The following is a 12,133-nucleotide window of genomic DNA, read 5'->3' on the forward strand; positions in this document are numbered from 1 at the left end:
ACTCTTGATAAAACGTAAACTGGGTTGAAATGTAGCACAGGAGAGAAGTTCTCACCAAGAGACATACTTTTAAAAACATGGAGATGATAAATTCATGTTAAATCTTTTTGCTCGTGCCCCCCAAACAGCGCGATGCTCTTTGGAAAGGAGCAGGATCTGCACGGCTGGTGTTTGGAGCTGAGTGAGGGGCATTTTCTGATGGGTGTGGAACATATTCCAGATGGACCGTATTGTCCTTCTATTAGATCATGTTGGAAAATCTCTGACTTCCAAAGAGGAAAATTAGCTGGAGTTTAAGCAAGCAAACAAACAAAAATGGAGAGAAAGTAAAATAGGTTTTGGAAATCTACTGCTGAGAATGAAAAAGTCAACTATGCACAGTCATACCAAGGAAATAACGAAGAACTGATCAGAACATGGAGTTTTCCATCCAAAGGTGTCAAAATCATTCCAAAAAAGTAAATGTCCCCCACATGCCAGTCCTCATGTCTTTATATTTTTTTAATGAACAGGTAAACTGTGGCCCATTAAACGCAAGAGACTTTCCCAGGCTCACGCGCCACTTACAGGAGCATTGGCTTGGGCAACATTGCTGATCCACCACCTCACCGCTCAGTGTTTTGTCCTATAAATATCTCACTGTCACACACTGTCATGCGGCGTCACCCATTCATGATCCACAGCATTTCACAAGTTCCCTTTTGTCATGCTGTCGTTAATTGAGGGCTTTTGTATTTTAGGCAAAAATGGCAAAACAATTGGGAATGACCCGAGTGGCAGCAGCCAGTGAGTTGCTGTCACAGACCCAGCGCAGTGCACAGAGGAAGGATCATGTCCCACGCCTGTGTCTCACGAAGGGACAGCCCCACGGCATCGGAAGGGGTGTCTTCAGCCAGCCCTGCACATGTCCACATCAGTTTTAATTTGGTTTGTGACGGCAGAGAGGCCCTGGCAGCCAAGGCACTGATTCAGGCAGTTTGCTGGGGGGAATCCCAGATGGTGATGTGGGGACCTGAGCTGAGAAGTCCTCAGCATCCTCCTCACAGTGCCCATAACCTCCTGGAGCCCTCAGCATCCTCCTCACCGTGACCGTGACCTGCTGGAGCCCTCAGCATCCTCCTCACAGTGCCCATGACCTGCTGGAACCCTCAGCATCCTCCTCACTGTGCCCATGACCTGCTGGAACCCTCAGCACTCTCTTCATGGTGCCCACAACCTGTTGGAGCCTTCAGCATCTTCCTCACGGTGCCCACAACCTGCTGGAGCCCTCAGCATCCTCCTCACTGTGCCCATGACCTGCTGGAGCCCTCAGCATCCTCCTCACTGTGCCCATGACCTGCTGGAGCCTTCAGCATCCTCCTTACTGTACCCATGACCTGGTGGAGCCTTCAGCATCCTCCTCACTGTACCCATGACCTGGTGGAGCCTTCAGCATCCTCCTCACTGTACCCATGACCTGCTGGAGCCTTCAGCATCCTCCTCACTGTGCCCATGACCTGCTGGAGCCTTCAGCATCCTCCTTACTGTACCCATGACCTGGTGGAGCCTTCAGCATCCTCCTCACTGTACCCATGACCTGGTGGAGCCTTCAGCATCCTCTTCACTGTACCCATGACCTGCTGGAGCCTTCAGCATCCTCCTTACTGTACCCATGACCTGCTGGAGCCTTCAGCATCCTCCTCACTGTACCCGTCACCTGCTCGCTCAGCCCCACGTCCCCACCCTGCGGTGCCACCTCTGAGCGCGCTGCCGGGGGATCCCAAATGCCACCGTCACAGCACAGCCATCGGGGAGCACGCAGTTCTGTTCTCATGTGCCGCTGCCGTGAGCTCGGAGCCAGCCTACAGAAACATTAATGATCCAGTACGCTACGACACAGAACCGACTTGGAGTCTGCAGCGCAATTACTTGACTGTTTGGGATGATGAACACCCAGAGTTCCTCCAGTTTTCAGCAGGAGGTGAGCGGGTTCACGCTTTTGTAATTCAAGTATACAGTTAAGAATAAAAGTACAGCAAGGAACAAGTCCCCATATCCAGCAGTCCAGATAGTAACAAACATGAAAGAAATATCCTAGACTAGGAGGAAGTCACTGCCTGCAAAAATCATACAACAAGAGTATTCAGATGAGCCGCTACACTCTCTGGTAATTCTTAGAAGCACTGCAGAGCTGACTCGCCACACCAATTCCACCACAGACACCAACCGCACTTCCAGCTGAAAAACAACCTCGGCTTTTCTGGAAGGTTTTCTAAGAAAGGCTTTCTTGTCCTGCAGCAAGCCGTGACTCACCGCTCGGTACGGCACAAACAGCCACCACGCACAGACGCCGAAGTGCCAGAAAACGCTCCACTGCCTCACAGAGCGTGTTTCAAGTGGGAGCTTCAAAACGGCCTCCAGAACCACACTCGTGTTCAAAGGAGGTGCTAGAGAACACGCCTGTGTGAAATTTGGCAATACAGCTGCCCTGGCAGGAACGGGGAGGTTAGTTTTGGCTCGCACGAGATCCTCCACCCTGTAGTTGACTTTGAACAGTTTTAATGAAAAAGGCAAAGCGCGATTCAGCTGCAACCATCAGTTTGTATCTAAGGTTGGTCAAAATCAAAATAAATGTTATTTCTGTGTGCGTATCATTGGAAGGGGAATACATCTCTCCTTAGAAGAGTGTCTGTATTTCGAGTTATCCTTGGAAGAGAAGGTAGCCAGGAGGCCTATAACTCTCTCACACATATGCAATGCGTGTAGGCAAGCAAAACATCGCTGTGGTGGAGGACGGGTGAACAGGTATGTGCATCATCCAGCCTGGGCAGCAGACAAGCCTGTCCGCTTTACTGCTTCCAGAGGAACAGTTAGTCACTCCTCCCACCTTCTGCAGCAGCAAAATGAGAATGTGCTGCTCTTCAGCTTGAAAAGACGTTTATTTCATTCAGAGAATCTGAAGATGCCTCTGGAGGAACTACGATGCGCAGATCATTATAGCTTCGCCTCTTACCGTGATGTATTTCGGAAAATCTCAAGGCCCAGAATATGAGTGGAAGGAGAATCAGGAGGTAAATCAGAGGGTGCTGCTTATTCTGGCACATGGTAGAAGGAAGGAGAAAGAAAACCTGCTCCAGGAGGCGAGGGGGAATGCAGGAGAAGCAGGACAGACATCCCTTTGACAAGCACACGAGCAGGTTGGCTGCCTGTCCTTCCAGCATCTCCAAACACAGCGAAGCAAAAGGTGGTTACAGCCCCTAAGACTTTGCCCACCCAGAACACCACTGATGTTAGAGTTCCCCACCCCCTAAAAACCCAAAATATCTGGGTAACACACACCAGCAACATTTGCTTCAAGTTTTCTGTTCCCTGTAAAACCAGAAAACACAGACTTAGCTTTCCTCTCCCACAGACTGCACTGAAAATGTCAGAAAACAGGACAAGTTAGCTTATAAATAATTGCAAAGCCCTCCTACAAAAGGGTGAGAGGGAGGTGGGATGAATGCTCCCGGCCAGGAACGCTGGGGCTGCCGAGGAATAGAACAGAATAAGGGCAAGGAGGGTGTGTGATACCCCAGCTCCATCTCCACGCACAAATGAAAGGCGTCGAGGAAAATATCCGTGCGGGTTATGGCAGGCGTTCCCAGGTGCGGGGAACCCTCGGGGGAAGAGCACCATCAACAGAAAATACAGCCGACCTTAGAAGAGACAGCTGACGTGGCAGATCCTACAAAAGCTTGTCTGCGGTATCTGAGCATCTTTTGTTCTCTAGCCCCATTCTTTCACCTGGCAGCTTGCAGATGAAAAGACCGGAGAGACGTTCCTGTCACAGGAGACTTTGCCTCAAAAGGCTCCTAAAAGGAGGAGGGACCGGGGTGATGTGGGGTCCACTATGGGGGATGCGCGGCAGAGGAAGCTTTACCCTTCCAATAATGACACCGACATTTCTGGAGATTCTCCCTAACCCTATCCCCTCGCTACCCGCAGAGCGATAACAAAGCCAACACTGTCCATCAAGTCTCAATCTGAAATGAGTCATTTATTCTCAGGAGCTTTGTGTTCGTTTTTTTCAGCCTGGCATCCTAAGCAAACAAGGTTTATGGGATCATATTGCCTGTCATACGTCTTAATTGTTTGTCCCTTCCGGTCAACTTTGAGTCACACCAGACTGGGGATAGAGGGCTCCGGGAGAAACTGCGGGGTTTTTATAGAAACTGAGTTTCTCTAAGACGGGTGAATGTCCCTTTGGTCGGGTGGGACAGAGCCCTCGGTTCACGTCTCGAAGGCTGAGAACAGAACCAGCACTTACCCCTTTCCGGGGTACCCAGCACAGGGGACGGGACAGGAGGGTTCTCTGCGGGGAGCGGGGCTGGGGGAAAACACCACATCATGGCAAGTCCAGCTTCATACATTGAAAAAACTTGGGCTTTTTCCTGCCAAATTGCCTGTAAGTTCATGAAACATCATCGGGGACGAATGCCAATATTTCTCAAGTACTCACTGAATCCAGTGCGCAGCCACATGCACAACAGCAACCAGTTGGAGAGTTCATCTGTTAGATTTGTTGCTGCAACTTTTTCTTCCCTTTTGCCTAAGTACAACAAGCAGTAGAAAAGGCACTTTATCCCCTAATCTCGGCACTTCCTAGGTCTGCACGATCAACACAGGGTTTCTCGAAACAAGCAGCAAGCGTGGGATGAATCCAACGTGAGTGTTCTGGAACGGGTGCTCCCGCAAGCCTCGGCTCTCGAGTGAGTTGGTGACACTGGTGAAACGCAGCTCTCTGTTCCACGTGTGCTCTGCGGGGGCCTTTTCCTATAGCTACTGACCATACTGTCGATTTTTAAGGAAAAGTGAATGAACAACAACAACAAAATGTCCCTTTTTCCTGTAGCACCACATGCTAAATTTCATTCGCCCCATCCCAGCCGCTTCTAGTGACAGTGCAGTGTTTGTCTGAATTTTTAACAGATGTTTCTAAGTACTCTTGACCACTTCTCTCTCCTGAGGATTTCTGCAGCGGGATAGCTCTAGATAGGAATACAAACAAAGCTTGTAAGAGGCTCTCGGGGATAAATCTGTAGACACTGCATCGAGGATGGGTGTGGGTATGGGTCCAAGCCTTATGAAACTTTCTAAATATCCTCTAAAGACCAGCAAGCTGGACCGACCCTGCCTGCAGATGTTTTTGAGCTTACCAGCCCCACGGTGAAACACAGGACAGCTTACAGATAACTGCAACACTCCCCAACAGCCCGGGAGCCAGACTTGAGCTGAAAGTTATAAAAGCAGGGATATACCAGAGCAGAACGGAATAACGCAAAGGATGATGTGTGATGGTGTAACTCCGCTTCAATTCAAATACCAAAGGCGCTGCAAAGGGGCTCGGGCTGGGCTGAGCGGAATTTCCCAGCTGTCGGGTTCCCCTGGGAGCGAGCGCGCTGGGTTCAGCTGACAGGTGTGAAGGTACTCGTGCAGTCAGAACACAAGTTGCTCTAAAAATATATAAAATCTCTGCTTTCTTTTTAAAGGAAAATGAGTATCTTGTGCTAACGCCTGGCAGGGAGGCAGCGACATCTGCCTGAGTTTGTACACGGCCTGAAACCATCAGCTAAAACACGAGCTGCTGTTGCCACGTTTATGGCTGCTAGTCTAGATTATCGAATGCAACCGTAGCTATTTCGTACCAAAATGAAACCTATTAAAGCCATTGTCAGCGTTTCACAGCAGCTGAAACTGTGCTTTCTGAAAGGTCAGGCTGCTGGCTGCCGGGAGAACGAGGAGGCGGCTGTGCCAGCCTGGACGTGCGCGCTGGCTTTGCGTCCCGTGCCCCACTCTGGGTTTGCGTCCCCTAGAGAGCCTGAGTGCCCAGGGGACGGCCGGGGGGCAGGGAGAGAGGCCTGGGGGGCAGCCCCACACATTCCCCCCCACACACACACCTCCTTGGTGTGGGGGCAGAGAAAGGGCTGGCTGCAGAGGACACGGCTTTTGTCACCCCCTTTCAGCTTTGTGGCGGCTGTTGTCATTCACAACAATACCACAGCCCTCCCCCACCCCCCAAAAACCCATAAAAGCCCCAGGCCAAGCCCAGGTCCCCACACCCAGCTTCGCTGTCATCTTCTGTATTAGCATTTCTGTTAACCCTTTTGTGAGAGCATTTGACTCGGTTTCAACAATTCCTCCTTCTGAAAAACACTTGTTAAATATTGGCCCCGATGCTTCACAAGGCGATAGCTTAGCAGTCATAACCCACAAGATATATTTAGCTCCACAAACTCATTGTCAATGGATTTTGAAAGCATTGTAGCCAACAGACTGGAAACCACATGCAATACAAACACATAATAGAACTTCTAATGTGCAAAGAGACTAAACAAAAAGATCCTTGACCTTCTTGCTTTCCCTTGCATACCATTATCCCCAGCGAGACAGCAAATGGAATGACGTGGAGAGCAACAGCCACCATCGAGCAACTTTGGAAGCCAGTTTCTACAGTAGTTAAGCAGTTAATGGCGTTAATCAGAATGATAACTTATTAAATTCTACATTCATGCAAATAGCATTTTGGCATATCACATGGAAACCTGAGCAGCGGAGCTCGCCAGGAAAAGGTCCCAACATCTTTTACATTTGCTGGTTTGTTGGGTTTTTTAGATACCATGTAAAATAGTGTCCGTTGGCATATCAGACAAACCGCTCTTAAATAAAAAGCTACAGTCACAAATCAATGTCTGTCAACCCAAATAGATTAATGAACAAACTGGTTAATTCTCAACCTTTATGAAGCAGGGATTCATCTCCACAGCTAAGTCCAATCTCCGTCTTTATCTCTGTAACAAGAAGTTGATATTCCTTACAGCCCTTCCTAAACCAGGCACAAACCAAAAGAGCAGCTACCCCTGACTCTCTCCATGCTGCAGTACCAGGGTATCTATAGCACAAAAACACAGAACAAGAGTAGTTTGTGACGCTGACACGAAAGGACCTTATCTGTGATCAGATGAATGGGGAAAACCGCAGTTTAGGGCAGGCAGAGCTTAGAGCAACCTCCATTTTGCAAAGCCCATGTGGAAATGGAAAACTTACTGTTTTCCAAACGAAATATACAGCAACTTTTTGGCTCTGGGTCGTGTTTAAATTCAGTGAGGATGGAAGAAGCAGGGGATTGGATGAACAGCTCTGAATTGCACTTTTAATTGCTTTCACAATGTAAAAGAGAAAACCAAGATGTGCTTACGCACATCGTTTTCCTCTTTGCTGGTGCTGCTGTTTAATAGAAATAAATTCTACACAGAATTTTACCCATTCATTTAGTTCATTCTCTGTCTTTGGGAAAATGAGGAGGGAACCTCTTGCTGCAGGATGCTGTGCAAAACGAGCAGTTCACCAATTGAAATGGTACCTGAAACTTTGAAAAATCAATAGTATTGCTTATACACAAGCCCTAACTGTTGGTGTATTGATGTATATGTAAATATACGTGTATCTGGGCACCTTCTCTTTGTGCAAAGCTTACAACACAGAATGTTAAAGCATCTCTGGCAAAAATAATTGGCCTTTTTTCTCCCCTTTGGGTACAAATTTCTGGGTTTAAATGAATGTGCAGGTTTCCTGTTGCTGCATGAAGCCTTCATTTCAAAATACCAACTAATTCTAGGTTTAATTAAAACAGAATGTTTTGTATCACAAACACTTCTTGTTTTTTTTTTTTACAGCACATATCTTCTTTACCTTAATGTGATTGCTGGCTATTAAGAGAAGAATGTTGGTTTGTTTTACAGCAACTCTCTTTATGGAGTCAACTTATGCAAGCGCCGAAGTCTTTCCAGAGCAAACAGGATTCTCCCCACCTCCCTCTGGCTTTTCTCCCTCCTGAATGCCATGGCCTTCACTCAACCAAAGGAAATGAAAGACAGACTGAGACAACAGCATCACGTGGGTGAAGGTCAGATTGATTTCCAGCTCTGTGGTGCTGTTTTATCACCCTCAGGACAAAAGTTAAGCCCTTCGGGTTTTTTTCTTTCCATGTCTGCTTTAGCAGAGCAACTTTATTTTTTCCTGAAATTCTGGTAGGGCTCCATACCACCAGAATTATCAAGGACAGCCTAATTTAAAACATTTGTGGGGATTTTCTTCCTCGGGGTAACAGCCCACACACCACCGCGTTTCTACCCATGAGCTTGCTCTATTCCCCGTGCAGGAGCAGCGGCTCCTCGGCAGGCCGGGGGTTTCTGCAGTGACATTTGCTGTCAGCAGAAGCTGGGCCGCAGCTGCCGGCTGCTCGGCGCTGGCACGGGGAGAGGAGCCTTTGCTCCCTCCAAACGGGCAAGTTCACAAACTGTTTTTCTCCCTGTCCTCCTTCCCTCTTCCTCGGCTCGGGGTGGCCACGCTCAGCGACCCAGACACACGTGGCCAGTTGCTGCCACCGGGAACAGCTTTGCTAACTCAGATTTGTGCTTTTCCCAACTACAGCAAAATCCCTCCTCCCAACGCGCGAGACGGATCGGCTCTCCTTGTTTTGTTTTCAATTACAACTGATGCTCCCCTAAAGTAATGATGTTATTTTCAATATGGCCCCTCAGTTGCAGCAGGACAGGGAACTGCTGGAGAGAGTCCAGCGCAGCCACCAAGATGCTGAAGGGAGTGGAGCATCTCCCGTGTGAGGAAAGGCTGAGGGAGCTGGGGCTCTGGAGCTGGACAAGAGGAGACTGAGGGGGGACTCATTCCTGGGGATCAATATGGAAAGGGGGAGTGTCAGGAGGATGGAGCCAGGCTCTTCTGGTGACAACCAGTGACAGGACAAGGGGCAATGGGTGCAAACTGGAACACAGGAGGTTCCACTGAAAGGTGAGAAGCAACTTGTTGGGGTGAGGGTGGCAGAGCCTGGCCCAGGCTGCCCAGGGGGGTTGTGGAGTCTCCTTCTGTGCAGACATTCCAACCCGCCTGGACACCTTCCTGTGTAACCTCATCTGGGTGTTCCTGCTCCATGGGGGGATTGCACTGGATGAGCTTTCCAGGGCCCTTCAACCCCTGACATTCTGGGATTCTGTGAACTTTAGCTACTCAAAGCTTCAAAATGGAACTGATGAACGTAAAGTGAAGCATTTTGTATATCACATATGCATGTGTGTACCTAGTTATTGAGAAAAAAGGCAGCTTTCCCTCCTTATGTTTGCATTGCCAGCATTTAAGCTGGCAGCCAGAAAACTCCATATTCTGTCATTTACGCTATTAGACAAGAAAATCCTATGTGCTTGTATTTTCTTTTGGTTTAAATTTTGGGTTAAATTTGTCTTATTTATGCGAGGAATGCAACAACAGCATTGTGACTGCCTCCTAAAGATGAGAGTTTATCTGCCATAGAAAGCAGATTTTATATGTACTTCATGTATAGCTACCAGAGGCTCCAGTCAAAATCCAACCCGTTAAAGCAGATATCATTAGAACACCTGACGGAACACAATTCCAACCTTAAAACAAACCATGGCGAGCATCTGTACGAGAGGAAGGGGCAGGGAAGGGCCGGTAAGGTGAGATCACACAGCTATCCAGGTCGGAGCTGGATGCGGTCGGATTGCAAATTAAATAATTCACTAGGTTTGATGCACAAAGATGTGACCACTTGTGTCTGAACCCAGCCAAGACCACCTCCAAAACCACCCATGGAGCATCCTCATCCCCCCCAGCACCCCGAGGGGACAACCAGGAGAAGTCACTGAAGCAAAATCCCATAGGATGTAGACACAGCCCACGAGCTGAATACCATCGGAAATGTGAAAAACCTGTTCTGAAGGTGTGTGGAATTTGGGGCTGGTTTTGGCTGGGTTGGTTGCTCTGGTTTATTGATGCGGGTTGAACAATGCGATTCAAATCTGCGTAAACTCTTCTTGGTGTCCAGGAAACCACCTCCGTTCAGTTTTCCTCAGAGATAATGAACACAGGTGTAAATATATATTTATATTTCCGTAGACTGCGAGGTCATAAAGGGAATTTTTTCTACTTCTGTCTTTCCAAATTTTCTAACGAATAATTAGTAGATGTAGATTTCTGAAATGACCATTTAATATAAATTATATCAAATCTCATTTATTTTAAGAGATATCATTAAGTATAAAGTCTGCACGAGTGAACCGAGTTCACCATAGAGGAAATGACTGGGAATAACATTCAAAAATCTATTCAAATGTTTAATGTAAGAGATTCCCTGGAGAAGAGAAAAGCAATGGGCTTCTTCAGCCTTTTCCTCTGTCCTCCTCAGCAAGGCTAACGGTAATTGAGCTGCAACATAAGGAGAAGCCACAAAGTCCTTCACTATTATGCTAAGAAAGATTTCCAAGGAAGCCCAAAGAAGAGACAGACCCACATGCCAAACAAACGGTGCCTTGGAGAGGAGCCTCGACCCCACGCTCACGGTGTCACCAGCAGCGAAACCCACCGGCATTAAAGACCTTGGCTCTTCCACCAGTGTCACGTGCCATTAGGCAAATCGGGGAAGCCACAGTTACAGTCGTTTTCACCCAAAATAACTCAGGCTGTTTAGGGGGAAGGTCTTGAATTCTCCCCCAAACCCTGACCTCTCGTCCCCCTCATGCTGACACGAGGCTTGTGCAGCTCCACGGGGCGTCCCGGGAGCTGAGCACACTGAAACTATTAATTGCCCGCGATGTTGGGTCCCAAAGACAACACAAAGCTTGTACCAGCATAAGGCAGGAGACGGACAGATGGATAGACGGACGGAAGGAAGGAAGGAAGGCCCCTTCCAGTAACAGCCAAAACTTTAGCCAAATCCAAACAACTTCTTAATTCCATGATGATAAAAATAAGAATAGTACTTCCTTGTGTCAGAAAGGAGTTGCTGGTCCAAACGTTTAGAGATTACAAAGCGTTCAAATGCCCAGTGAAGTATTTATTAATAACACAAACAGATCAAGTGCTTTGAAAAACCCAAATCCATTTTTTGTTCGTTAAGATAACGAAAGCTGGCTGTGCTAAGCAGAAGTTTGAATAACATTACCTAGATTTAACACACATTATTTAACTTAGATTTCTATTTTCAGCTCTTTTGAATATGAAATTACGCAATCTATTGTTGAAATCCACCTGTTAAAAGCACCTATTAAAATCACTTAGATAAGACAGCATTCAAAAGGCACATACTTGTTGCCAAAGCTTTGAAGGAAGGCAGAAGCTGTTAGAGCCCTGGTGCAGGTCTGATGTGCAAACCCAGCCTGGAGAGCAACAGCCTCTCCAGCAGGTGCAGGGAAAATATTCCCCATATTCAATTTATCGGACTGGTTCAGTCCAATACTGAGTTTGTTCAGAACAGAGACGCTATTTGGCAGCCGATCGCTAATCCGCCTCTTGCCGGCCCGCGGCGAAGAAAGGCGAGACCCCAGGTGGGGTTGTCCACGGGAGGCCACGTACCTTGGTGTGTCCGTCGTGCTCAGCGGCGCCGCGGGGGACCCCGGGAGCCCTGCGGCGAGGGGCAGCGGGGCCGGCGGAGCCCGCGCCCGAGCGGGGATGATGCTGCGGCGCTCCCGGGCGGCGCTGGCACCGTTCCCCCCGCCAGCCGGCTCCGGGGGGTGGAGGCTGCGTTCTGGCTTCCCCCAGCCTGGAGCACAGTTAATAACGTGCCAGCTGTATCTGCAGACAAGCCAAGTTTAATGAGGCTACAACAAAAGCATTCAAATATGCACTACAGAACTTCTGCGGGGATTTTCATTTTTTTTTTCCTAGAGCTTGTTTTAAAAAAAATGAAAGATAGGAATTCTTGACAATGTTTGCACACACACTTCCTTTATTTTTAATTGATTTTTTTAAAAAAACTATATTCTGTAAATTCAAAGAAATCTACATTAGAAAGATTTTTTTAATCTCACTACTTCCAACAGCAAAATTATGTTGTGTGTTGAGTGCTTGAAATGCACTGCTGGTTGCTTTTTTGTTAATAAACACTGAAGTCTTAATTGTTTTTCCCCTAGACGGCCAGACAGCACCGCTCTATCTGCCAGGACTCCGCACCAGGACAAGCGCATCCCTCACCTCCTCTCCGGAGCCCAGACACAAACCTGAGCACATCCCTGGTGCTACTGATGAAGATCCCGTCCCCATTCACGTCCTGCCAGCCACGCTTTGCCATACACCTCCAATATCC

The 12,133-nt window shown here is 48.0% G+C and overlaps 1 protein-coding gene across 5 annotated transcripts in view; it reads right to left on the reverse strand.

Annotated features, from left to right (window-relative positions):
• ZNF423 (zinc finger protein 423) overlaps positions 1-12,133 on the reverse strand; it is a 221,125-nt gene that overhangs the window by 133,297 nt on the left and 75,695 nt on the right. The window contains exon 1 of one of the 5 annotated variants that reach the window (XM_065028594.1): positions 11,404-11,587. The exons of the other annotated variants lie outside the window; for them this stretch is intronic. The gene's annotated coding sequence lies outside the window, so the exon portion shown is untranslated. Of the gene's footprint in view, positions 1-11,403; positions 11,588-12,133 lie in introns of those variants that run through there. 5 annotated transcript variants of the gene reach the window in all.

The sequence above is a fragment of the Columba livia genome, chromosome 13 (genome assembly GCF_036013475.1).
Source record: "Columba livia isolate bColLiv1 breed racing homer chromosome 13, bColLiv1.pat.W.v2, whole genome shotgun sequence".
Lineage (NCBI taxonomy): Eukaryota > Metazoa > Chordata > Aves > Columbiformes > Columbidae > Columba > Columba livia.